At 42.6% G+C, this 24,937-nt stretch overlaps 1 protein-coding gene across 6 annotated transcripts in view; it reads right to left on the bottom strand.

Annotated features, from left to right (window-relative positions):
• Positions 1 to 24,937, bottom strand: part of znf536 (zinc finger protein 536) — a 508,286-nt gene that overhangs the window by 463,415 nt on the left and 19,934 nt on the right. The gene's annotated exons all lie outside the window — the stretch shown is intronic.

The following is a 24,937-nucleotide window of genomic DNA, read 5'->3' as shown; positions in this document are numbered from 1 at the left end:
AAATCTTCCAAACTTTTATATTCTATGTCTTCATCTATGTCAATAAGCATGCTATATGCCCTCTCCACCACCCTAAATATTTCAGGGTTTTTATGACGTGAACCTCAGGTCCCTCTGTCACCAAATGTATACTGTTTACTGTATTTGTCGTACCTTTATTGGATTTCCTAAAATTCATCACTTCACACTTATCAGGATTAAAGTCTATCTGCCAATGCTCCACCCAATTTTCCATTTGACAGACAGTATATACTGCTGTAGCCTTACAAAATCTTTGTATAAAAGGAGACCTTCAGAGGCCTTTGGACATTCCAGAGCCCAATCAGCATCGGGAGCAGAGGTTACTCACAGGTCAGTGAAGCCTGTATAAACGGCGAGCTTCTCGGGTGTTCGGTCATTCCGGAGCCCAATCAGCATCAGGAGCAGAGCACTACGAATTAGATAAAAGTACAGAAGGGGCAAGTGGGGTGACCATTGCTGGGAGTAGGCCAGCAGTGAGAGTAGAAGCGTCAGGCTTTGACTCAAGAGGCTTCAACAAGAAAAGGCTGAGGTCAAAGAAACAGGTTAGAAGATTTAGTCCTGGTTGCCCATTGTACAGTGCAGGCAGGATGGCAGACATAGCAGTGGAATGCTCCTCCTGAAGGATGTGGGAATTCATGGAACCTGATCGTCTCCTCGATGACTAAACTTATTGGAAGTGCAACCTCTCCAGCTCATGAAACACTGCATTATTGAGCTGGAACTGGAGTTGGATGAACTTAAGATCATCTGGGAGGCAGAGCAATCAATAGATACAACTTTTGAGCAGGTGGTTACACCCAGAATGCAGAATTTGGGGGAAAAGATGTGTGAGCACCAATAGAGGTAAAGAGAGAAGTAAAGTCAGTACAAGGGTCCATCCATGGCCATTCCCCTCAGCAACAGGTATACCCCTTTGGATACTGCTGAGGGGGAAGACCTATCTGGGCAAGGTAGCAGCAGCCAGACCAATAGCACTATGGTCATCTCTGAACCTCAGAAGGGTAGGGTGAAGTCAGGCAGAGCGATAGTCATAGGGGACCCGATAGTAGGGGGAGAGATAGGAGATTCTGTGGCAGCAAAAGAGACACCAGGATAGCATGTTGCCTGCCAGGTGCTAGGATCCAGGATGTTTCTGAATATTCTTGGTTGCAGAATATTCTTGAAGGGGAGGGTGAGTAGCCAAAGGTCGTGGTACGTGTTGGTACCAATAACATAGGCAGGAGAGGGGTGAAGGTTCTGCGCAGTTAATTTAGGGAGTTAGGAAGGAGGGTGAAGAGCAGGACCTCCAAGGTGGTCATCTCCAGATTACTCCTGGTGCCATGAGCTAGGTAAGGTTAAAACAGGAAGATAGCACAGGTGAATGAGTGACCGAGGAGATGGCGCAGGGGGCAGAGTTTCAAGTTCATGGATCATTGGAACCTTTTCTGGGGAAGGGGTGACCTGTACAAAACATAGAAACATAGAAAGCCTACAGCACAATACAGGCCCTTCGGCCCACAAAATTGTGCCGAACATGTCCCTACCTTAGAAATTACTAGGCTTACCCATAGCCCTCTATTTTACTAAGCTCCATGTACCTATCCAAAAGTCTCTTAAAAGACCCTATCGTATCCACCTCCACCACCGTTGCCGGCAGCCCATTCCATGCACTCACCACTCTCTGAGTAAAAAACTTACCCCTGACATCTCCTCTGTACCTAATCCCCAGCAGCTTAAACCTGTATCCTCTTGTGGTAACCATTTCAGCCCTGGGAAAAAGCCTCTGACTATCCACACTATCAATGCCTCTCATCATCTTATACACCTCTATCAGGCCACCTCTCATACAAGTGGGATGGTTGCACCTGAACTGGAGGGGAACCAATATATTGGGAGGAAGGTTTGTTAATCCTGTTGGGGAGGGTTTAAATTAGATTTACAGGGGGGAGAGAACCGGTGAAGAGGCAGAGGATGGGGCAATTAACACCCATGTAGAGACTTCTTGCAGGGAGCCTGTGAGGGAGGAGAAGTGGATGATAGAGCAAAGATGCACTCAGCCAGATTGTTTGAGATGTGTATATTTTAATCTAAGGAGTATCATAAGCAAGGCGGATGAACTTAGAGTGTGGATCAATCCATGGAACTATGAAGTTGTGGCCATTTTAGAGAGTTGGATGACTCAGGGACAGGTATGGCTGCTGAGTGTGCCGGGCTTTAGATGTTTCAAAAATGACAGGGAGGGAGTCAAAAAAGGTGGGGGAGTGGCATTGCTAATCAGGGATACTATTATGAAGGATTGTCTACTGAGACATTATGGGTAGAAGTCAGAAACAGGAAGGGGACAATAACTCTACTGGGTGTTTTTACAGACTCCCCCATTAGTAAAGGGATATCGAGGAGCAGATCGGGAAGCAGATTCTGGAACAGTGTAATAATAATAGGGTTATTCTGATAGGTGATTTTAACTTTCCTAATATTGATTAGCAACTCCTTAGAGCAAGGAGCTTAGATGGAGTAGAGTTTGTTAGGTGTGTTCAGGAAGGTTTCCTGACACAATATGTAGATAAGCCTACAAGAGAAGAGGATGTACTTGATCTGGCATTGGGAAATGAACCTGGTCAGGTGAAAGATCTCTCAGTGGGAGAGCAATTTGGAGATAGTGATTGCAACTCTATCTCCTTTACTGTAGCGCTGGAGAGGGATAGGAGCAGACAATTTGGGAAAACATTTAATTGGAGTAGGGAGAAATATGATGCTATTGGGCAGGAACTTGGGAACATAAATTGGGAGCAGACGCACTCAGGGAAATGCATGGCAGAAATGTGGCAAGTGTTCAAGGAGCATTTGCAGGGTGTTCTGCATAGACACGGAAAGGATGGTAAGGTAAAAGAACCGTGGTGGACAAAGGTTGTAGACAATCTACTTCAGAAGAACTGGAAAGATTACGAAAGGTTCAAGAAACTAGGCACTGTTAGACCTCTAGAAAATTACAAGGGTGCCAGGAAGGAGCTCAAGAATGAAATTAGGAGAGCTAGAAGGGGCCATGAGAAGGATTTGGTGAGCAAGATTAAGGAAAATCCCAAGGCATTCTACAAGTATGTGAAGAGCAAGAGGACGAACTGTGTGAGAATAGGACCAATCAGGAGCGATAGTCAAAGCATGTGCATGGAGCTGGAGGAGGCAGCGGAAGTTCTTGAAGAATACTTTGCTTTAGTATTCACCAGTGAAGAGGACCTTGGCAATTGTGGGATGGCTTACAGTGGACTGAAACACTTGCGTGTGTAGACATTAAGAACGAAGATGTGCTGGAGCTTTTGAAAGGTAATAAGTGAGATAAGTCACCAGGGCTGGATGAGATACTGTATACCCCAGGCTACTGTAGGAAGTGAGAGAGGAGATGGCTGAGTTTCTGGCAATGATCTTTGCATCATCAATAGGGACAGGAGAAGTACCAGAGTATTGGAAGGTTGCAAATGTTGTTCCCTTGTTCAAGAAAGGGAGTAGAGATAACCCAGGAGACCAGTGAGTCTTATTTCAGTTCTACTCTCCCCCTTCCCCAGCTGCCTACTACCTCCCTCATGGTTCCGCCTACTTCTAGTACTTGCCCCTACTTGTGCTTTCCCCTACTCCTTCTTCACCTTTCCTGCCTATCCCCTCCCTGCTTCCCCTCCCCCACCCCTTTATCTTTTCCCTTACTGGTTTTTCACCTGGAACCTACCAGCCTTCTCCTTCCCACCCTCCCCCCACCTTCTTTACAGGGCCTCTGCCTCCTCCCCCCTACAGTCCTGACGAAGGGTTCCGGCCCGAAACGTTGACTGATCATTTCCACAGATGCTGCCTGACCTGCTGAGTTCTTCCAGTATGTTGTGAGTGTTGCTTTGACCCCAGCATCTGCAGAGTATTTTGTGTTTAGTCTTATTTCAGTGGTGGGAAAGGGGATGTCAGGGGTAAGTTTTTCACACAGGGAGTGGTGGGTGTGCCAGTGACGATGGTAGAAGCAGATACAACAGGGTTTTTTAAAAGACTCTTAGATAGGTACACGGAACTTAGAAAAATAGAGGGCTATGTGGCAGAGAAATTCTAGGCCGTTTCTAGAGTTGGTTACATGGTTGACACAACATTCTGGACTGAAGGGCCTGTAATGTGCTGTAGATTTCTATGTTCTATGTTCCTTGCTCTTCACAACACTAATGGCCATATCATTTGAAAGTATACTGATCACTTCTCCTACACTCACAAATAAATCATTAATATATATTAGAAACAAGTATCCAGAAATGATTCCTGCAGTATAATACTCGTTAAAGACCCCCAGTCAGAAAACCATCATTCCAGTACCATGCTCTGCCTCCTATCACGAAGCCAATCTTCCATCCAGTTAGGCAGCTAACTTTTGATCCTATGTACCTTAACCATCTGGGCCAGCCGCTCATAAGGGGTCATGTCAAATGCATTTATTACTCCTAATTACCTCTTCAAAACACAATCAAATTGGTGAGACAGGATTTCCTTTGCAGAAAGCCATGCTGACTATTTCTCACCCTTTATTTTTCCAAATGTACATAAATCCTTTCTCTTAGAACTTTCCCAGCCATGGACGTAAGGCCTGTAGTAACCTGCTTTTCTCTGCTCCCATTCTTGACCAAAGGAACAATGTCAGCTAATCACCAGTCTTATGATGCTTCATCTGTAGCTAACAAAGATAGAAATATCTCTGTCAGAGCTACAGTTATCTCCTCCTTTGCTTCCTGTAGATTCCAGGCTACAACTCATCTGTCCCTTCATGTTTTCAAACACTTCCCCTTCTTAATAATTGCATGCTCTAAACAATCAACATACACCTCTCTCAAATCATTATCTCCCATGTCCTTCTCTAGGGTGGCACGGTAGCATAGTGGTTTGCACAATCACTTTACAGCTCCAGCGATCATCGATTGGAGTTCAAATCCCGTCACTGTCTGTAACATTCTCCCCATGACATGTGGGCTTCCTCTAGGTACTCCAGTTTCCTCTCACATTGAAAAGGTTTATCGTTAAGTTTCGGGTTATTTAAGTTGTAGGCATGCTACATTGGCACCAGAAGCACTTGTGGGATTGCCCCCAGAACAATTCACACTGACTTGATTTGACGCAGACAACACATTTCACTATGTATGTTTCGATATCCATGTAACAAAAAAAGCTAATCTCTTTAATCCCCTTGGTGAATACAACTGAAAGGTATTCATTTAAGAACTGGCTCAAATTTGCTGGCTCCACCCTTGGGTCTTTAAGCGACCAAGTCTCTCTAAATTTGTTTCCTTGCTCCTGATGAATTCACAGAACGTCTTAAGATTCTCCTTAATTCTACTTGCCAAGAACATTTCATGCAACTTCTTTCCCCTCTGAACTTCTTTCTTAAGTTCCCTCCTGCACCATTTGTGTTGTTCAGGAGATTCAATTGATTATTTTTGCCTATTCCTGTCAAATGCCTCCATTTTTCCTGATCAAACTTCCATTACCCTTTATCATCCAAGATTCCTTAATCTTAGCGTCATTGACTTTCATTCTTACTGAAACATGTTGGCCCTAAAGTCTTGCTCATTCTCTTTTAAAGGACTCTATCTTGACAGATGCTATTTCACCTGTAAACATTTGCTTTCAATTTACTTTTGCCAGGTCCTCTCTTGTGCTATTGATATCAGCTTTCCTCCAACTTAGGAACTTACCTTGACATGAGAACCAACTGTACCTCTTTCCATAAACTACGTTGATACTTAGAAAAATATGGTCACTGTTCCCAAAATGCTTACCACCAACAATCCCACCACCTGCCCATGGCTGTTCCCTCAGTTAAGGTCAAGTACTGGTCCATGTCTACACAGATTGTTTCATAACATTCTTTTAGATGGACTCAAAAAAGTTTGTCCCCTTTGATCCCTTACACAAAAGCAATCCCAGTCAAAATAGGAAAAGTTTAAATCCTCTACTGTATTAGTAAAACCCTGTTGCTTTTACAGCTGTCTGGGGTTTGTTTATACATTTGTCCCTTCCCACTGACTATTGAGGTCCTATAGTATTACCCCAGTAAAGTGATTGCCCCTCTCTAACTTCTAAGTTCTGCCCATTTGACTTCATTAAGTGATCCCTCCAGGACATCTTCTCTACATACTGCCATGGTGATTTCCCTAATCAGTAGGCTGACCAACCCCTCCCTCTCTTTGCATTTGGTACTTCACACTCAGAGCATTAAGATGCCAGCCCTGCCACCTTCTCAACCATGTATTCACGATTGTAATAATATTCTGAGTGATGATCTATACTTTAAGGTCATCTGAATTACTTGCGAGGCTCCTTGCATTAAAGTAAACACAATTAAACTTTTCTTTGTCTGGCCACTAGACTTGCTTGATTTATCCTCTACATCTTAGTCGGTATCCACATCACCTTCTATGCTCCCACTCACCTGCTAGATCAGTTTAAATCTTCATGGATAGTGTGAGCAATCTACCCTGCAAAGATATTGTCCCTCCTCCAGTTTAAGTGCAACCCATCCTCTTGAACATGTTGTCCCCCACCAGAAACAAGTTTAGTGATCCAAATAACTAAAGTCCTTCCCTCTACACCAGCTTCTTAGCCACACATACATCTCTCATACCCTCCTATTTCAATCCTTGCACAGGGCGTAATCTTGAGATTAAAATCCTGTAGGTCTTTCTTTTTACCCTTCTATCCAACTGCCTAAATTCACTTTGTAGGACCTCGTCCCTTTGTCTACCTAGCTCAGAGATCACTTTATTTGGTACACATGTATACTTGCTTGTTAAAGCAAATATCTATTAGCCAATCATATGTCAGCAATTCAGTGCAGCATGCAGAAATGGTCAAGAGGTTCAGTTATTTTTCAGACCTAACATCAGAAGAGGGAAGAAATGTGATCTAAGTTACTTTGACTGTGGAATGATGGTTGGTGCCAGACTGGGTGGTATGAGTATCTCAGAAACTGCTGATCTCCTGGGATTTTCACGCACAACAGTTTTGGAAGTTTACAGAGAATAGTGCGAAAAAAATCCAGTGAGCAGCAGTACTGTGGTTGAAAATGCCTTTTTAATGAGAGGGGTCAGAGGAATACAGCCAAACTGGTTCAAGCTGACAGGAAGGCGACAGTAACCGAAATAACCACTAACTACAACAGTGTGCTGAAGAGCATCTCTGAATGCGCACCACATTGAACCCTGAAGTGGATGGGCTAATGTAGCAGAAGACCACATGGGTTCCACTCCTTCATCGAATAAAGTGGCCACTGAGTTTATGTTGATAGTGCCAATATGTACTATGATTCTGCCTGTTCTGTCTCTCCCTTCAGAATGCTTTTTACACGATCTGAGCAGTTGAATATTTTAACCAATTTGAATATCCTCAGATCCTTCAGAAGTAAATCTAAAATGTATTCAGATATATGTTCTCTGTTTCTCAAACCTTAATCATGCCTCTAAGATATTTAATTTTGAATAATTCTGAGAATGACTTTACATTTCATCGAACAACCCTCTTCCACAAACTTATGAGTTAAACCAAACAGAGTAACTTTTTAGTAAATTATCACTCTGTTGCACTGCTTCTGATGTCAAAAGAATGACTATAATTGCATTTTTCAATCAAAATCAGTTTTTAAGATTACACTTTCCAAAGATCTGAGCAAATAGATGATAAATTTTAGACAGTACAGACAGCAGCTACAGTCACGTAAGGCTGGTAGAGGAAGGCAACACTCTTTGTGGTAGATGGACTGCCAATCATTAAACTTCTGTCTGCTGTAAAGGTCAAACTATTCGGGAAGGCCTACAGGTCGAGTAGACAGGGGACGGAGGCTCGGAGAAGATGTTTAAATGGAAAACTACATTCATCTAAAGGGGAATAGTAATTACAGGAGGTAGTGCAAGTGAGCAAGTGCACATCAAAGGAATTTAAAGTTGATGTGCATTCACTTTAATGCAAGGGGTGTAACTCGTAAAGTAGATGAACTCAAAGCTTTAGTTAGCACAGAGGTCAACAATATTGTTGCTGTTACTGAGATGTGAACGAAGGAAGAGCAGAATTGGCATTTTAGGATCCAAGGGTATAAAATTTCCACTCAAGACAGAGTAGGAAGTAAAAAGGAGAAGAGGTATAGCACTCACTGTTGGTCAAATATCAGTAATTCAAGGAGAGCTCCTCAAACAGAACCATATGGATAGAGATGAAAAACAAATTTGGTGTTGTCATTTTGCTGGACATTACAGACCTCTCAACAGTAAAGACGAGACAAAGAGGAGACGAGGATGGCACAGTAGCATAGTGTTTAGCACAAGGCTTTACACTACAGGTGACCTGGGTTCAATTCCTGCCTGTAAGTAGTTTGTACGTTCTCCCCGTGACTGTGTGGGTTTCCTCCAGGTGCTCCGGTTTCCTCTCACAGTCCAAAGACCTACCAGTTGATAGGTTACATACATCAAAGTTGCTGGTGAACGCAGCAGGCCGGGCAGCATCTCTAGGAAGAGGTACAGTCGACATTTCGGGCCGAGACCCTTCGTCAGGACTAACTGAAGGAAGAGATGGTAATAGATTTGAAAGTGGGAGGGGGAGGGGGAGATCCAAAATGATAGGAGAAGACAGGAGGGGGAGGGATGGAGCCAAGAGCTGGACAGGTGATTGGCAAAAGGGATATGAGAGGATCATGGGACGGGAGGCCCAGGGAGAAGGAAAAGAGGGAGGGGGGGAAAAAGCCCAGAGGATGGGCAAGGGGTATAGTCAGAGGGACAGAGGGAGAAAAATGAGAGAGAGAGAGAAAGAATGTGTGTATATAAATAAATAACGGATGTAGTACAAGGGGGAAGTGGGGCATTAGCGGAAGTAAGAGAAGTCAATGTTCATGCCATCAGGTTGGAGGCTACCCAGACGGAATATAAGGTGCTGTTCCTCCAACTTGAGTGTGGCTTCACCTTTACAGTAGAGGAGGCCGTGGATAGACATATCAGAATGGGAATGGGATGAGGAATTAAAATGTGTGGCCACTAGGAGATCCTGCTTTCTCTAGCAGACAGAGCATAGGTGTTCAGCAAAATGATCTGCCGGTCTGCGTCAGGTCTCGCCAATATATAGAAGGCCACATCGGGAGCTCCGGACACAGTATATCACCCCAGCCGACTCACAGGTGAAGTGTTGCCTCACCTGGAAGGACTGTCTGGGGCCCTGAATAGTGGTAAGGGAGGAAGTGCAAGGGCATATGCAGCACTTGTTCCGCTTACAAGGATAAGTGCCAGGAGGGAGATTGGTGAGGAGGGATGAGGGGGACGAATGGACAAGGGAGTCGCATAGGGAGCGATCCCTGCAGAAAACGGGGGGGGGGGGAGGAGGGAAAGATGTGCTTGGTGGTGGGATCCCGTTGGAGGTGGCGGAAGTTACGGAGAATAATATGTTGGACCCAGAGGCCAGTGGGGTGGTAGGTGAGGACAAGGGGTACCCTATCCCTAGTGGGGTGGCGGGAGGATGGAGTGAGAGCCGATGTGCGTGAAATGGGGGAGATGCTTTTGAGAGCTGAGTTGATGGTGGAGGAAGGGAAGCCCCTTTCTTTAAAAAAGGAGGACATCTCCCTCATGCTGGAATGAAAAGCCTCATCCTGAGAGCAGATGCGGTGGAGACGGAGGAATTGCAAGAAGGGAATGGTATTTTTGCAAGAGACAGGGTGAGAAGGGGAATAGTCCAGATAGCTGTGAGAGTCAGTAGGCTTATAGTAGACATCAGTACATAAGCTGTCTTCAGAGATAGAGACAGAAAGATCTAGAAAGGGGAGGGAGGTGTCAGAAATGGACCAGGTAAACTTGAGGGCAGGGTGAAAGTTGGAGGCAAAGTTAATTAAGTCAACTAGCTCAGCAAGCGTGCAGGAAGCAGCGCCAATGCAGTCGTCAATGTAGCGAAGGAAAAGTGAGGGACAGATACCAGAATAGGTTTGGAACATAGATTGTTCCACAAAGCCAAGAAAAAGGCAGGCATAGCTAGGACCCATACGGGAGCACATAGCTACACCTTTAGTTTGGAGGAAGTGGGAGGAGCCAAAGGAGAAATTATTAAGAGTAAGGACTAATTTCGCTGGATGGAGCAGAGTGGTGGTAGAGGGGAACTGATTAGGTCTGGAATCCAAAAAGAAGCATAGAGCTTTGAGACCTTCCTGATGGGGAATGGAAGTGTATAGGGACTGGACATCCATGGTGAAAATAAAGTGGTGGGGGCCAGGGAACTTAAAATCATCGAAAAGTTTAACAGCGTAAGAAGTGTCACGAACATAGGTAGGAAGCGGTTGAACAAGGGGGGATAAAACCGTGTCGAGGTATGCAGAAACGAGTTCGGTGGGGCAGGAGCAAGCTGAGACAATAGGTCGGCCAGGACAGACAGGTTTGTGGATCTTGGGTAGGAGGTAGAAACGGGAAGTGCGAGGTGTGGGAACTATAAGGTTGGTAGCAGTGGATGGGAGATCCCCTGAGCGGATAAAGTCGATGATGGTGTGGGAGACAATGGCCTGGTGCTCCTTAGTGGGGTCACGATCGATGGGTAAATAAGAGGAGGTATCCACAAGTTGTCGCTGTGCCTCGGCAAGGTAGAGGTCAGTACGCCAGACTACAACAGCAACTCCCTTATCGGCGGGTTTAATAATAAGGTTAGGATTAGTGCGGAGGGAGTGGAGAGCAGAGCGTTCCGAAGGAGTAAGTTTGGAATGGGAACAAGGTGCGGTGAAGTCGAGTTGGTTGATGTCCCGTTGGCAGTTAGCGATAAAGAGATCCAGAGCAGGCAGAAGACCAGAGCGTGGTGTCCATGAAGAAGAGGAGGGTTGAAGACTAGAGAAGGGGTCATCGGTGGGGGTGGAAGAGTCCTTGCCGAAGAAGTAGGCTCAGAGACAGAGACGACGGAAGAAGAGTTCCGCGTCATGGTGAACACAGACCCCATCCGTTATTTATTTATATACACACATTCTTTCTCTCTCTCTCCTTTTTCTTCCTTTGTCCCTCTGACTATACCCCTTACCCATCCTCTGGGTTTTCCCCCCCTCCCTCTTTTCTTTCTCCCTGGGCCTCCTGTCCCATGATCCTCTCATATCCCTTTTGCCAATCACCTGTCCAGCTCTTGGCTCCATCCCTCCCCCTCCTGTCTTCTCCTATCATTTTGGATCTCCCCCTCCCCCTTCCACTTTCAAATCTCTTACTAACTCTTCCTTCAGTTAGTCCTGATGAAGGGTCTTGGCTCGAAACGTCCACTGTACCTCTTCCTAGAGATGCTGCCTGGCCTGCTGCGTTCACCAGCAACTTTGATGTGTGTTGCTTGAATTTCCAGCATCTGCAGAATTCCTCGTGTTTGCGGTTGGTAGGTTAATTGGTCTTTGTAAATTGTCCCATAATTAGGCTAGGATTAAATCAGGGGATTGCTGGGTGGTGAGGCTCAAAGGGCCAGAAGGGCCTATTCTGCTCTGTATCTCAATAAGTAAATAAACAAAGGAACAGATGTCAGAGAGATTCAATGAAAATAGGTTGATCATACTGCAGGATTTCAATTCCCAAATATTAACTGAGAATACCTTGGAAAGGTTAAATGGCTCAGAGGTGTAGAATGTCTATGTTGTGTCTAGTAGGGCCTTTCGACCCTGTACCTATATATAAGAATGAAGGAAGAACCATTACTAGATCTTATCTCGGGGAATGTGGCTGGTCTAATGAAGGACTGTCAATGAGGAATAACTTTGGAGATACTGACCATAACTATATATTTTTAAATGGTTTTGGAAAAGGATAGGGATGGGCCAGTAACAAAGTTCTTTAAAGCAGATTATCGGCACCCAATTGCCCACCATTGAGAACATCTACCATAAACACTGCCTGGGCAGGGCGAGAAGCATTATCAAGAATGTATCTCACCCTAACCATGGACTTTTTACTCTCCTCCCATCCGGTAGGTGCTACAGGAGCCTCCGCTCCCGCACCAGCAGGCACAGGAAGAGCTTCTTCCCCTGAGGCTGTGACCCTGCTGAACCTCACATCACAGCGTTAAGCAGTATTGCATCCATATTGTACTGTCTCAGTACTTTTATATTTCTGTGCTGTAGCACTGACTTTTTATTTGTAGTTATTTTGTAAATAACACTATTCTTTGCATTTCTGGTCAGATGCTAACTGCATTTCTTTGGCTTTGTATCTGTACTCGGCACAATGACAATAAAGTTGGATTTAATCTAATCTAATCTAAATATGGGAAGGCCAACTTCATTAACATAAGCAAGGATCTGGCAAAGGCAAATTGAGAACATCTATTTGCAGGTAAGTCTAAATCTGCACAGTGGGAAGCGTTCAATAAAAAAAAATAAAAATTCAAGATCAACATGTTCCTGTAAGGATTAAAACCAGGGATAACAAGTATAGGGAACCTTGGAAGTCAAGGGATATTAAGAATTGGATAAAGAGGAAAAAGGAAGCAAATCACAAGTATAAGGAACTGATGACAGAAGAGACCTAGTTAGAGTATAAAATAGCACAGGAAGGTACTTGAAATTAGAAAGACTAAAAGGGGGCCATGAAAAATCACTGGTAGACATGATTAAGGTAATTCTAAGGGCATTCTTTGAGTATATTATGGGCAAATGAATAACCAGGAAAAGGTAGGTCTCATTATGGACAACATGAGCAAACTGTATGTCAAGAAAGAGCTACTAAATGAATATTTTTCATCAGTATACACAAGGGAAACAGACTTTGTAGTTGAAAAATTCAGAGAAGGAGTAAGTGAAAGTCTCTTGCAGGTCTCTAAATAAAGGGGAGGTGAGTACACCTTAGCGGCCTTAAATGTGGAAGGATCACACCACTGGATGAGATTTATCTCAGATTGTTCTGGAAGGCAAGAGAAGGGAATGCTAGAACTCTAGCTGACATTTCTGTATCTTCTCTGACTGTAAGTGATGTACCAGATAAATGGGGGACAACAAACAACAGTTCTTTTTTCAAGATAGGCAGTGGAGAAAAACCTGGAAACTACAGACCTGTGAGTCTACTGTCAGTGGTAGGGAAGATACGGGGATAAAGATGAGGATGAGGATTAATGATCATTTGCAAAGGCAGGGACTAATCAGAGATAGCCAACCTGGCTTTGTCAAAGTCAGATCCTATTTAACCATTTTGAATTCTCTGAAGAGTTAACAAGGTGTATAGCTATGGGCTGGGGCATTGGTTGTAAATTACACAGATTTTAGTAAGGCCTTTGACAAGGTCTCACTAAGGTCTTACTAATATTCCACCAAGGAACTGGTTCAAAAGATTACAGCCCATGGGATCCAGAGCAAGTGAACAAAATGGTTCAAAATTGCCTTGTCGAAAGGAGAAAGAGTGTGGTGGTGGAGGTTTTCAGTGACTGGATGCCTATGATGATTGGTGTCTCAAAAGGATCTGTGCTGGGACATTTTTCATTTGGTAATGTATATGAATAACTTGGAACTGGAGGTAGGAGGCGTGACCAGTAAGTTTGTGGATGACATAAAGATTGCCAAAGTTGTTGATAATGTGGAAGGTAGTCTTAGGCTGCAGATGGATATCACTGTGTTAGTGAAATAGACTGAAAAATGACAGGTGAAATTGAATCCAGACAAATATGAAGTAATGTATTTTAGGAGTGTCAGTACAGTTTGGATATACATTATCTTGTTGGGTTTTAGGGAGTAATGAAAAATGGAGGGACATTTGAATACATCCATAAGTCCTTGAAATTAGTAACTCAGGTGGATAACACAGGTAGAAAGACATAGAGATACTGGCTTTCATTAGTCAGAGCAGTGAATATAGAAGGAAGAGGTTTACTTTATAAAGCATTTGTCAGACCTCAGCAGGAGTACTGTGTGTAGTCCACAGAATGGAGTAGGTGCAAGTCATCCTTGATCTCAAGTGATTACTTAAGAAAGAAAAATCCTATTGGTGAACCACCAATGTGTCCATTACTGCAAGAAAGCAAACATATCTGAAGGTACAACTAGATAACACCATACCAACTCAAGATAAATAATCTCTCTTTGGAATTTAGGGAATATTACCTCCTGATTAATCAGTCTTCCCAGTAAATCAACTCCAGTGTTATCACTGATTTGTCACTGATGATTAATTTAAATAGGGAGTCTATGAAGAGGAAAGGGGAAGATGGAGTCTCTTTCTATACCTAAATGCCAAACTTCCCATGCATGGTTAACAAAAGGCTTTAGGTGGATTATGTCCGCCAAATTTTACCAGGGCTAGCATCAAATTAAGGATACAGGAAGATTAATTCCCTAACTGTTCCTGTGTGGACTTCTACTGTGTTCCATTGACAATACTACAGCAGAGTCATCAGCAGAAGTTCACCTAAGTTAAATGTTCATAAGCGTGTAAGCTGAGATCTATAGAAAGATGATGTTGCAGTGCCAATTTGGTAGCCAATTATTTGTTCCAATTTGCTCACAGTTCCTACCACATTGGGTTTTGAAAAACAATTTTAATGAGACATGATCTACGTCTGTGAACTAGATCTGACTCTTTAAATGTCTATGAATGTGTGGCATCAAGCCACTGTACATGTGAGGGGGAAATCTGCATTTTACCCAGCTGTGGAGAGTGCAGCACCCTCCAACAGCATGGCTTCATCACAACAGGAAGAACAGACTTCCAGCTTCACTCATCTCCAGATTCCATTCAAGGTGGAAGACAGCTGCAGAAAGACACTCCTCTTTGTGGATGAAGCACCAAAAGACACTGTTAGAAATACGGCATTTAGATCTGTGCGAAGGCAACAATACTGAGTAAGAAATCAATAATTTGATCATAAGGATGCCTGACAGCTATCTTTACATATCATAAGAGCCATAGATACCAAAAAGAGTATACTACTACTAGATGCAAGTTCATTCCCCTATGTAAGGCTCATTCTAGTCTAAAGTTATTTTTACATTCACTTTTTGTCTCATCACAGTTTGAATTTAGGCCATATATCATAGAAGCTGAATTAGGCCATTCAGCCCATTGAGTCTGCTCACCCATTCCAAAATGGCTGATTTATTATCCCTCTCAACCCCATTTTCCTGCTTTCTCCCCGTAACCTTTGATGCCTTTAATAGTTAAGAACGTATCAACCTCCATTTTAAATATACCCAATGTCTTGGCCTCGACAACCATCTGCAGCAATGAAACCCACAGATTCACCATCCTCTGGCTAAAGAAATTCCTCCTCATCTCTGTTCCATATGGACATCTCTCTGTTCTGAGGCCGTGGCCTCTGGTCCTAGACTCCCTTGCTGCAGGAAACATCCTCACTACATCCACTCTGTCTAGGCCTTTCAATATTCAATAGGTTTCAATGAGATCCCCTCCTCACTCTTCTAAACTCCAGTGAGTACAAGCCCAGAGTATTCGAATGCTCCACATGTGTTAATCTTTTCATTTCCAGAATCATTCTTGTGAACCTCATCTGCAGCCACTTCAACACCAACTCATCTTTTCTGAGCTGAGAGACTCAAGACTGCTCACAATACATCAAGTGCTGACTGACCACTGCCTTGTAAGCCTCAGCATTACAACTCAGCTTTTATACTTTAGGTCCCAACACTGACTCCTGGAGGACACCACTGAATGCTGACATTGCACTTGCCTTCTCATCCTGCAAGTTAACTTTCAGGGAATCCTGCACGAGGGCTCCCATATTCTTTACACATCTCATTTCTGAATTCACCCCCCCCCCGCCCCCGCCATTTATAAAACAGTCTATGTCTTTATTCCTTCATTTAAAATGCATGATCACACACACTTTCCCACACTATATTTCATCTGCCACTTCTTGGTCCCTTGCCCTAATCCCTTGCCCCAAGTCATTCTGCAGACTAACCGCTTCCTCAACACTACATGCCCCTCCACCTACCTTTGAATCTTCTGTTTACTTAGCCACAAAGCCATCAACTCTGTCATCCAAATCATTGAAATATAACAGGAAAAGCAGCAGTCCCAAAACTGACCCCTGTAAAACATCCTTAGTCACTGGCAGACAACCAAGAAAGGCTCCTTTTATCCCCACTCTTTGACTCCTGCTAGTCAACCAACCTTCTATCTATTCTAGTATCTTTCCTGTAATACCATGGGCCCTTATCTTGTTTAGCAGCTTCATCTGTGGCACAATTTCAAGGCCCTTCTGAAAATCCAAGTAAACAACATCTACTGCCTCTCCTTTGTCTATCCTGCCTGGTATTTCGTCAAAGAATTTCAACAGATTTGTCAGACAAGATTTTGCTTTAAGTAAACCATGATGACTTTGGCCTATTTTATCACATGCCTTCAAGTACCCTGAAACCTCATCCTTAATAATGGACTCCAGTATCTTCCCAACCATTGAAGGCAGGCTAACAGGCCTATAAATTCCTGTCTTTTGCCTTGCTCCCTTTTCAAAGGGTGGAGTGACATTTGCAATTTTTTTCAGCCCTGTACAACGATCCCAGATTTGTGTGATTCTTGAAAAATCATTACTAATGCTTCCGCAATCTCTTCAACTCCATCTTTCAGAATCCTTAGGTGTCATCCATCTGGTCCAGATGAACTTACCTACTTTCGGATCTCTCAACTTCCCAAACTTCTTTTCCTTAGTTAAAGCAATTACACTCACTTCTGCCCCCTGACACTCTTGAATTTCTGGCATACTGCTGGTGTCTTCCACAGTGCATACTCATGCAAAATACTTATTGAGTCGGTCCACCATTTCTTTGACCCTTTTACTACTCTCCAGCATCATTTTGCAGTGACCTGATATCCACTCTCCTCTCTCTTTTACCTTTTATATATCTGAGAAAACATCTGGTAACCCCTTTTATGTAATTAACTAGCTTACCTTCATATTTCATCTTTTTTTTTCCTTATTGCTTTTTTAGTTGCCCTCTGTTGGTTTTTCAAAGCTCTTAATCCTCTAGCTTCCCAAAAATATTTGCTACATGTTATGCCTTCTATTTTGCTTTTATGCTGTCTTTGACTTCCCTTGTCAGTCATGGGCATCCTCCCTCTAGAATACTTCTTCTTTGTGATGAATCTACCCTGCGGTTTTTGAATTGTCATCATCCCTGCCAATGACCCCTTCCAATTAAGTTTGGCAGCTCTTCACTCCTGCCTTTAAAATTTCTAAGATGAGGTGATACTAATACATCTAATTTTATCTTCTCCCTCTGAAACTGCAGGGTGAATTCTATCATATTATGATCACTGTCTCCTAACAATTCCTTTACCTTAAGCTCTCTAATCAGATCTGGTTTATTTCACGGCACCCAATCCAGAATTGCCCTTTCCCTAGTGGGATGATGGTGGCTGATTTTAAGCATGTCGGACAGCAGCCTGGAAGAGTGAAGTGTTGAAGATATCCGTGAGGACGTGAGTGAGCTGCTGCATACACTCCCTGAGTACACAGCGTGGGATGCTGTCTGGCCTGGCCGCCCTACTGGGTTGACTCTCTGCAGAGTCTTTCACATATCTGCTGCTGCTGCTGCTACAGGCTGTGGCTGCTCATCTGGGAGCAGGGTAGCTTTTGTGTCTGGTGCTGTCTTAGTGTCAGGGAAGGAGGCGTGACGGCTACAGGCAACACTGGTTTCTCCTTACATAGTCAGTAATGCCCTTGATGCCCAGCCACATACTCCAGGGATTTGTTACTTTCTCTTATTCAATTATGTGTGCTGCTCTTTTTCTTTAAAGTTCCACAGCTCTGACAAATTGTATATCTGCTTTTATGCTGTGGTAAAATGGGCAAAACTTTTACTTCAGCCCAATGAAAGGATTTGCGCAAGTACATATAGATTTTTAAAGGGGCACATTAATTTCAGAATTATTATACGCTTTTGTATAGATTTGCAAATGATTAAGGATTTATGGTTTGGGAAGGAGAAAACACTTACAGCCCTGAATTCCTTCCTCACATGTCCCCATTCCTACCAATTGTCCATGCATCAAGTCTTCTACTGCAATCAATCTTACAGGAAGTAGTAATGACCAGAGAACAAAAACACAATACTATCTCCAAGACATACCACAGACAAAGCAATAAAGACAGTGAAAGAGAATAAGCCATTGTTGATGAGTGAAAAAGGAATATTCGAGAAAAATGGATGTGCCATGAAACCAAGTTCGGAAAGGATCAAATGGTAAGCATTCAGGTCAGGATTGCTTTTACCAATGAGAACAATTAATATTTGAGGTGACAGCATGAAAGAAAATGTTTACTTTTGAGACAAAAATGAGGATAAGCACTGCACAGGTTGATACACTGTTTTACAAACTTCGGGACTAGGATCAGAGAATTCAGCCATGGTAATAAAACAAAGACCTCCTTTCTCCAGTCTAAGAAATTTATCCAAAATGAATTCAAAAAACTTAACTGGCTTCTAATGGCAATGTGAGACAGCACGGAAATGCCACAATACAGTGCAATTTGGCAGTACACAATCATGTCCAATCAGAGAGGCCATAAGTTTGATCTTGGAATAGGAAATGCAGCCATGGAAAACTGATGTACTATGTAACATGTAGTATCCTCTTGGGCTTCATTCAACACTTAAACCCATATGACCAGTATAAGTGTGACACATCAAATTGCGCTGCTTTAGGGGCAGGGTAACATTGTGATTAAACGATTAGACTAGTATACAAAGGTCTAGATGACTGATCTGAAGACATGAATCTGAATCCCATTGTGGAACAGAGGGATTTAACTTCATGTAATTAAACTGATTTGAAACTAGATAAAGCTGGAATCAGCAATGATGACTATGAAACTATTGGGAAAAAAATGATTGACTGTCCTCTTCAGAGAATTAAGTATGACATCCTCACTCTGCCTGTCTGCGATGTGATTCCAGACTCCACCCTTGGGCCACACAGTTCAGGGAGAGTTAAAAATATACAATAAAAAGTGATGGGACCAGTGGTATGCATAGCACATAAATGAATAAATAAGCAAACTGTAGCAGGTTACACTGGACACCTTAACCTTGGACTGCTGCTGTTCATGAGTAAATACGCATGTAACTTAACTTGGTCTTTCTACGTGAACAATTATGTGCTGAGCTACAAAGAAAACCAATGTGGTGGTAAGTGTATGCAAATTATAAATCAAGCACACAAACAAGAACATTCTCATACTAATATCAAATTACTTCAGAGCCTCAGCCCTATCTATCTCATAACTTCTCTACCCTTACAGACCACTGAGCTCGCTACATAATTCTAACCTTAACCCTAATTCTTGCCTCCTCTATTCCCAGTTGTTTGTACTCTGCCACTAGTGCTCTTCCAATCTGCTAACTTGGCCCTAAGCTTTGGAATTCCCTCAATAACCTCCTTTGTTTTTAAAACCTCTCTTAAAATCCAACTCATTGATCAAGTTCTTTCCGCTATATTTATTTGTGAGGCTTGATGTCAGATATTATTTGAAAAGATCCAGTGAAGCACATTATAATGCTTGGTTTTATTCAACATATGACATAAATGTAAGTAGCTGTTGTGAACAGGTTCACAACGGTGTTGATTCCTGTCTTATAGTAATGGCTTATATCAGATCACACAGATTTGTGTCAGCTGCCTGCTAGACAAGACCTGTTACTCTCCCTGAAACCACTTACCTTGTTGTCTCTTGATGACAACTGGCCAGGCATTGTAGAGTAATTCAGATCTCTATGTTATTTTTTCATATACTTAATGCTGTCTTTGGGTGCCTGAAGCAAAAAAGCATTCTGGCTCACAAAAACAGCCCTGACAGCTTGAGAGGCAACAAATCAACCTTCAAAAAAGTCTAATACCTTGAGTAAAAGCAAAATCATTAAAAGAACACTGCAAGGATGACATTGCCACCCATTACTCACTGATAATGACTAGAACGTTCATTACCCCATTATTGGAAGTCATTAAAGTGGACAATTAGGTACTCATTATATTGATGTGTTTATATGAATTTTGATTAATTTTTGTCCTGATAATCAACTTATCATTTGATGCATGTGTAGCGATTATGTCAGTGATATCTTTTTAGTATGACCATCACCACACACTAATCCCTTTGAGCATTTCTCTTTGTCTGTTCAACTCATTACGCTCCGCATGCCTGTACCAAAAGCTAGTTCCTTAAGATTTTTGTTGCCGCCTTTACTTTGATTCTTAACTCTGCAACTTCTCAATTACGATTTCAATCTCCTTCCAAATTTGTATTTACTCTTCTCTGACCCAACTGACACCTTAAACTTCCCCTCCATATAAACTCACCAATCCAAGTTCATAATTCCTTCCATAACTTTCCCAGCTCACATAACCTTACTACTTACAACATCGCAACTACAGGTAAATCCAAATAACGATACCTCTACATTCCCTTGCTCTTCTTAACCCTGCAAACCGGAAAAAACACTACCTCAATTTATGTACATATGTCTACAGGTCCACATTCCCAGCCCTCTAGCCCTGACCCTCTACAGCCTACGATAGTTCAGCAATTACCGCTTTGCTTTCTCAGCCCTTTGCCTTCACTTCCGTCTGACTATTAAGACCAATATTCCCACTAGTTGCTAATGTACAGCCAAATACTGAAATATTTTTGTGCAGCAAATTTATTATAGATTATGAATATATGAATTTATATCCTAGATCAGTCAGGTTCTCATTCAATTTCAGAGCGGAATGGAGGAGCTGAATAACTCTGTGTTATTTCTATCTTACTATATTCTTGTAACCCTTTCACTCTTTCACTGTCTATAATCTGCCAGCTGCCTATAACCATCCAGTGTGATTTGATCAGAAATTATCTCTTAGTAAATATGGAGGACATCGAATCCATTGTCTTCCACAAGCACACAAACTTCATTCCCTAATTACATATTGCATCTACGGCAATACTCTGGAATGAGTTATACAGCTTGAACATGTGTCGTATTTGACTCTTGATGAGCTTCAGATCACAAATTTATAACATCCATAAGAAAGCTTATTTCTAACTCTGTTACTTCTCCAGCTTCCTCTCCAGTCTCAGCTTATGTGCTGATGACACTCTTGTCCTCTGATCATCCGGATCTGACAGTTTTATCAAACTCCTGGCTGGCTTGCATCATTTTGCTCTTCGTAAACTTGAGAGGTTCAGAATTCTGTTATCACATCTTAAATCATGGAACGCCTTTGAACAATCTCCATATTTTGATGGCTCCTGACTAAGCAACAGCTTAACTTTAAAATTCTCATACTTCCTTCCTTCAATCCATAGTCAGTCCTGCAATGTGCTAGAATACTTACTGTCCATGATTGGAATTGCAAGTCATTTGACCACAAGACCCTTACAAAGGATTGCGAGGACTGCTGAGAGGATTGTTGTGGTCGCTCTTCCATCCAACCAGGTAATTTATCAGGAGCGTGCATACGCAGGGCACTGAGCAATGTCAATGATCCCTCCCATCTGTCCAACAATCCCTTTGAGCCTCTAGCGTCAGGCAAGAGGTACAGCAGCATTAAGACAAGGAACATTAGGGTGGGAAACAGCTTCTCCAACAACTGGCTGTGAAACGACTGAACTCCCTGCCCCCACCCAGGTCTCATCATATATGAAACCCCATTAGCATATACGGTTTACTTTTTGACTTGTGTTGCAAATACATTTTATTATTGGTTAATTTATTTGTGGTAAAATTACCTTTGTGCTGTGTGTGAGTTATATGTACTGTGTTGTCGACCTTGGTCCGGAGGAACATTGTCTTGTTTAGCGGTGCATATGTGTATGGTTGAATGATAATAAACTGAACTTGAACTTGATGCCTATATTCCTGCAGTTTAAAACTCTTTAGCCATCCTGACTGAAATTACTCCATCTGTGCTGACTGTGCCTTCAACTACCAAGTCCTTAAACGCTTGAATTCCTCACTTAAATCTCTTTTCCTTTCCTCCTTTACATTTCCCCATCTTCAATGTGTTTTGTTAATGTTCCTGTGAAGTGCATTTGCTACATTAAAGGCCATAAGCTATGCTACTGTGAGGTGTCACGGTCATATAGTGGTTAGCACATCACGTCACAGTGCCAGCAATCACTGACTGGGGTTCAATTCCTGTCTCTGACTATAAGGAGTTCATGTATACCCTCCTTGACCACATGGGTTTCTTCTAGGTGCTCTTGTTTCCTCTAACATTCTGAAACACGTACAGTTAGGGGAAGTGAGTTGTGCACATACCATGTTAACAGCATAAATGTAATGACACTTGTCCAGCACAACACTCGCTGATTTGGTTTGATGTAAATTACATATTTCATTATACAGTTCAATATTTCGATGTACATGTTACAAATAAAATACAAATCATTCCTACTTCAATGAGGATAAAGTAGTATCTTTACCCTGGAATAAATGATTAACAAAACTTTGGGTTTTATGTGAAAACTATAAATATGAGAGAGAATGGGAATTACTCTAAGAAGTCTTGATGAAATATTTAGAGGAAGAAGGAAAATGAAATCCAACAGAAGCCAGCTATTCAACCCTCAACCTTCACCATTCAGTAACATTATACTGTTTCTTCAGCTCAGGTCATCCTCTCACACTATCCTTCGGCATTCAAAAATCTGTTAGCCTCAGTGCTGAATATCCTCAATAGCTAAGCCTTACAGGATGAAGGTTTCTTTAGGTTGTCACAGCTCCCACTACCTCACCCTTTGGTGTGCGTCTCAAATAGCCTCTGACAACCAAGCCCAGCTCCCGGCCTTCACGAGTGGCCTAGCTACTAAGCCCAACAGAACCATTTCCACTGACAGGAGGAGGGGAAAATGTGGGTTACTGGTTTCTTAAAACCAGTCACTTCAGTCCGATGGGGCTCACCAGCCATGGTTGGAAGTTCATCCAGGAGAAGGAAAACTCTGATCTCAAACCTCTGTGCCTTGCGGCTATACTCACTGATGGGGAAGGCTTCGGGAGTAAATCACAAGGAAACATCCAAAGGCTGCCCTACGTTGAGGTCAAGGCTGACTGACAACTCCTACGACACCCCTGGTGCCGAACTGCATTGGTCTCCGTTGTTTCTTTAGATTCATCAGCTATGTGGAGTGGAGGAGCCTGTTGCATGGATAACAGCTTGCTCTCCATATCATACTGTCCACATAGACAGCAAGAACATGACATCCATAGTCGATGCCAACCAATGGAGCCCCTCATAGGATGATTCCAAAGATTCACTGTTCCTGATTCTACTTACCTCATATTAAGGGACACCAGCCCTGCTTATTTAAAAGTCCATAAAGAATTTTGTATTACGATAAGGTCTTGTTCTTTTAGGCGTTAAAGACTGCATGTCAAGTCTATTCATTTGTTCTTCTCATTATAGAAAAAGAGAACCAAACAGTCCACAATACTCCATTTGCTATCTCATCCTTGGTCCCACATGGAGTATAATCACCACAATAATACGTCTACTGGAGCAACTTCCTCACACATCTAGTAACCTGGGTTCGGTCCTGACCCCTAGTGCTGGTTATGTGGAGTTTGCACATTCTCGCTGTGGTTGAGTTAATATCCTCCGGATGCACTGTTTCCCCCACAGCCCGAAGACACCAGGTTGTTTGGTGAATTGGCCAGTGTAAATTGCCCCTGTTGGTGGTGGAAGATGAAGGTGTTGATGAGAATGTGGGAAGCGCTGGTTACAGGAAACTAATCAGTGGGGTAATGGGATTGCAGTGCATTCAGAATATCATATAGAGCTGTGGTCACCACACTACAGTAAGCTTGTTGCTGAATTGCAAAGATTCCAGAAGGAATTCGCCAGGATATTTTCTGGAAAGGAGAACTGTAGTTATAAGCAGAGATTGGACAGACTGGCTTTATTCTCAATGGAAGATTAAACAGGAACAGGAGGTTGAAAGGCAAATTTACGGAGGTTTATAAAATTATGACAGGTATAGATTGGACAGCTAGTCAGAGTACTATTCCCAGGGGAGGGAGTCAAGAACCGGAGGTGGAGATTATGGGAAAAAAAAGGGATTTAATTTAAAGGGGATCTAAGTATTAATTTTTCACTCAAAGGGTGGTGGTTATCTGGAACAAGCTGCCAGGGGAGGTGACAGATGTGAAAACAATTGTGTTTAGAAGGCATTTTAGTAGATATTTGGATAGGAAATGAGTATGAGGGATATGGGCCTATTGCAGGGAAATGTGTTTATGGGCATCAGGGTCAGCATGGATGAGGAGGGCCAAAAGGCCTCTGTCTATATTGCAAGGAAATCTGGAACAAAACTTATTTCATTTCTTACTCTTAATACTTCATGATGAAAACCATCACAGCACTTACTTTCTAAATTTCTGTATCTCTTTGGTAACTCTCTGCGATTTGTGTACACAGTTGACAGGAATGATAGGGTGGGGAAATGGGGTGTGGGCCAGGATTTTTTGACAGGTGGTTGAGAGGTTTGTGGGCGGGGGGCATAACCTCAGGTTTTGGTGGAGAATTGATGGCAAAGCTATAAGTTAGAAAAGATACCTTGGCCACAGTGACCCAGGTAAAATCAAGTTCTTTAACTAATGCCAAAGCAGGCTTCACCCCTCTGGTTAAGAGTTACTTCAGAATGTGTAACTTGCACTATTCACAACTTTTATTTGCATTGCAGAATCCTGTGAAGGGACATCAGACATGTAATACATGTTATTGAAAATAATGCACGACATGCATGACGTATTATTTTCAAGATAACATTTGGATAGGTACATGGAGGGTCAAGGCTTAGAGGGGTATTGGCTGAACACAGGAAATTGGGACTACCTGGGTAGGCAAAGTGGTCACCATGGGTTCACTGAGCAGCAGTATTGCTCTATGAATCTATGAAAATCACTGAACAAGCTGAACTCCTCCTATGCATTAGAACACCAAGAACACTGAAATGACAAGTATTT

The sequence above is a fragment of the Mobula hypostoma genome, chromosome 14 (assembly GCF_963921235.1).
Source record: "Mobula hypostoma chromosome 14, sMobHyp1.1, whole genome shotgun sequence".
Lineage (NCBI taxonomy): Eukaryota > Metazoa > Chordata > Chondrichthyes > Myliobatiformes > Myliobatidae > Mobula > Mobula hypostoma.
This window is presented reverse-complemented; position numbering and strand designations above follow the sequence as displayed.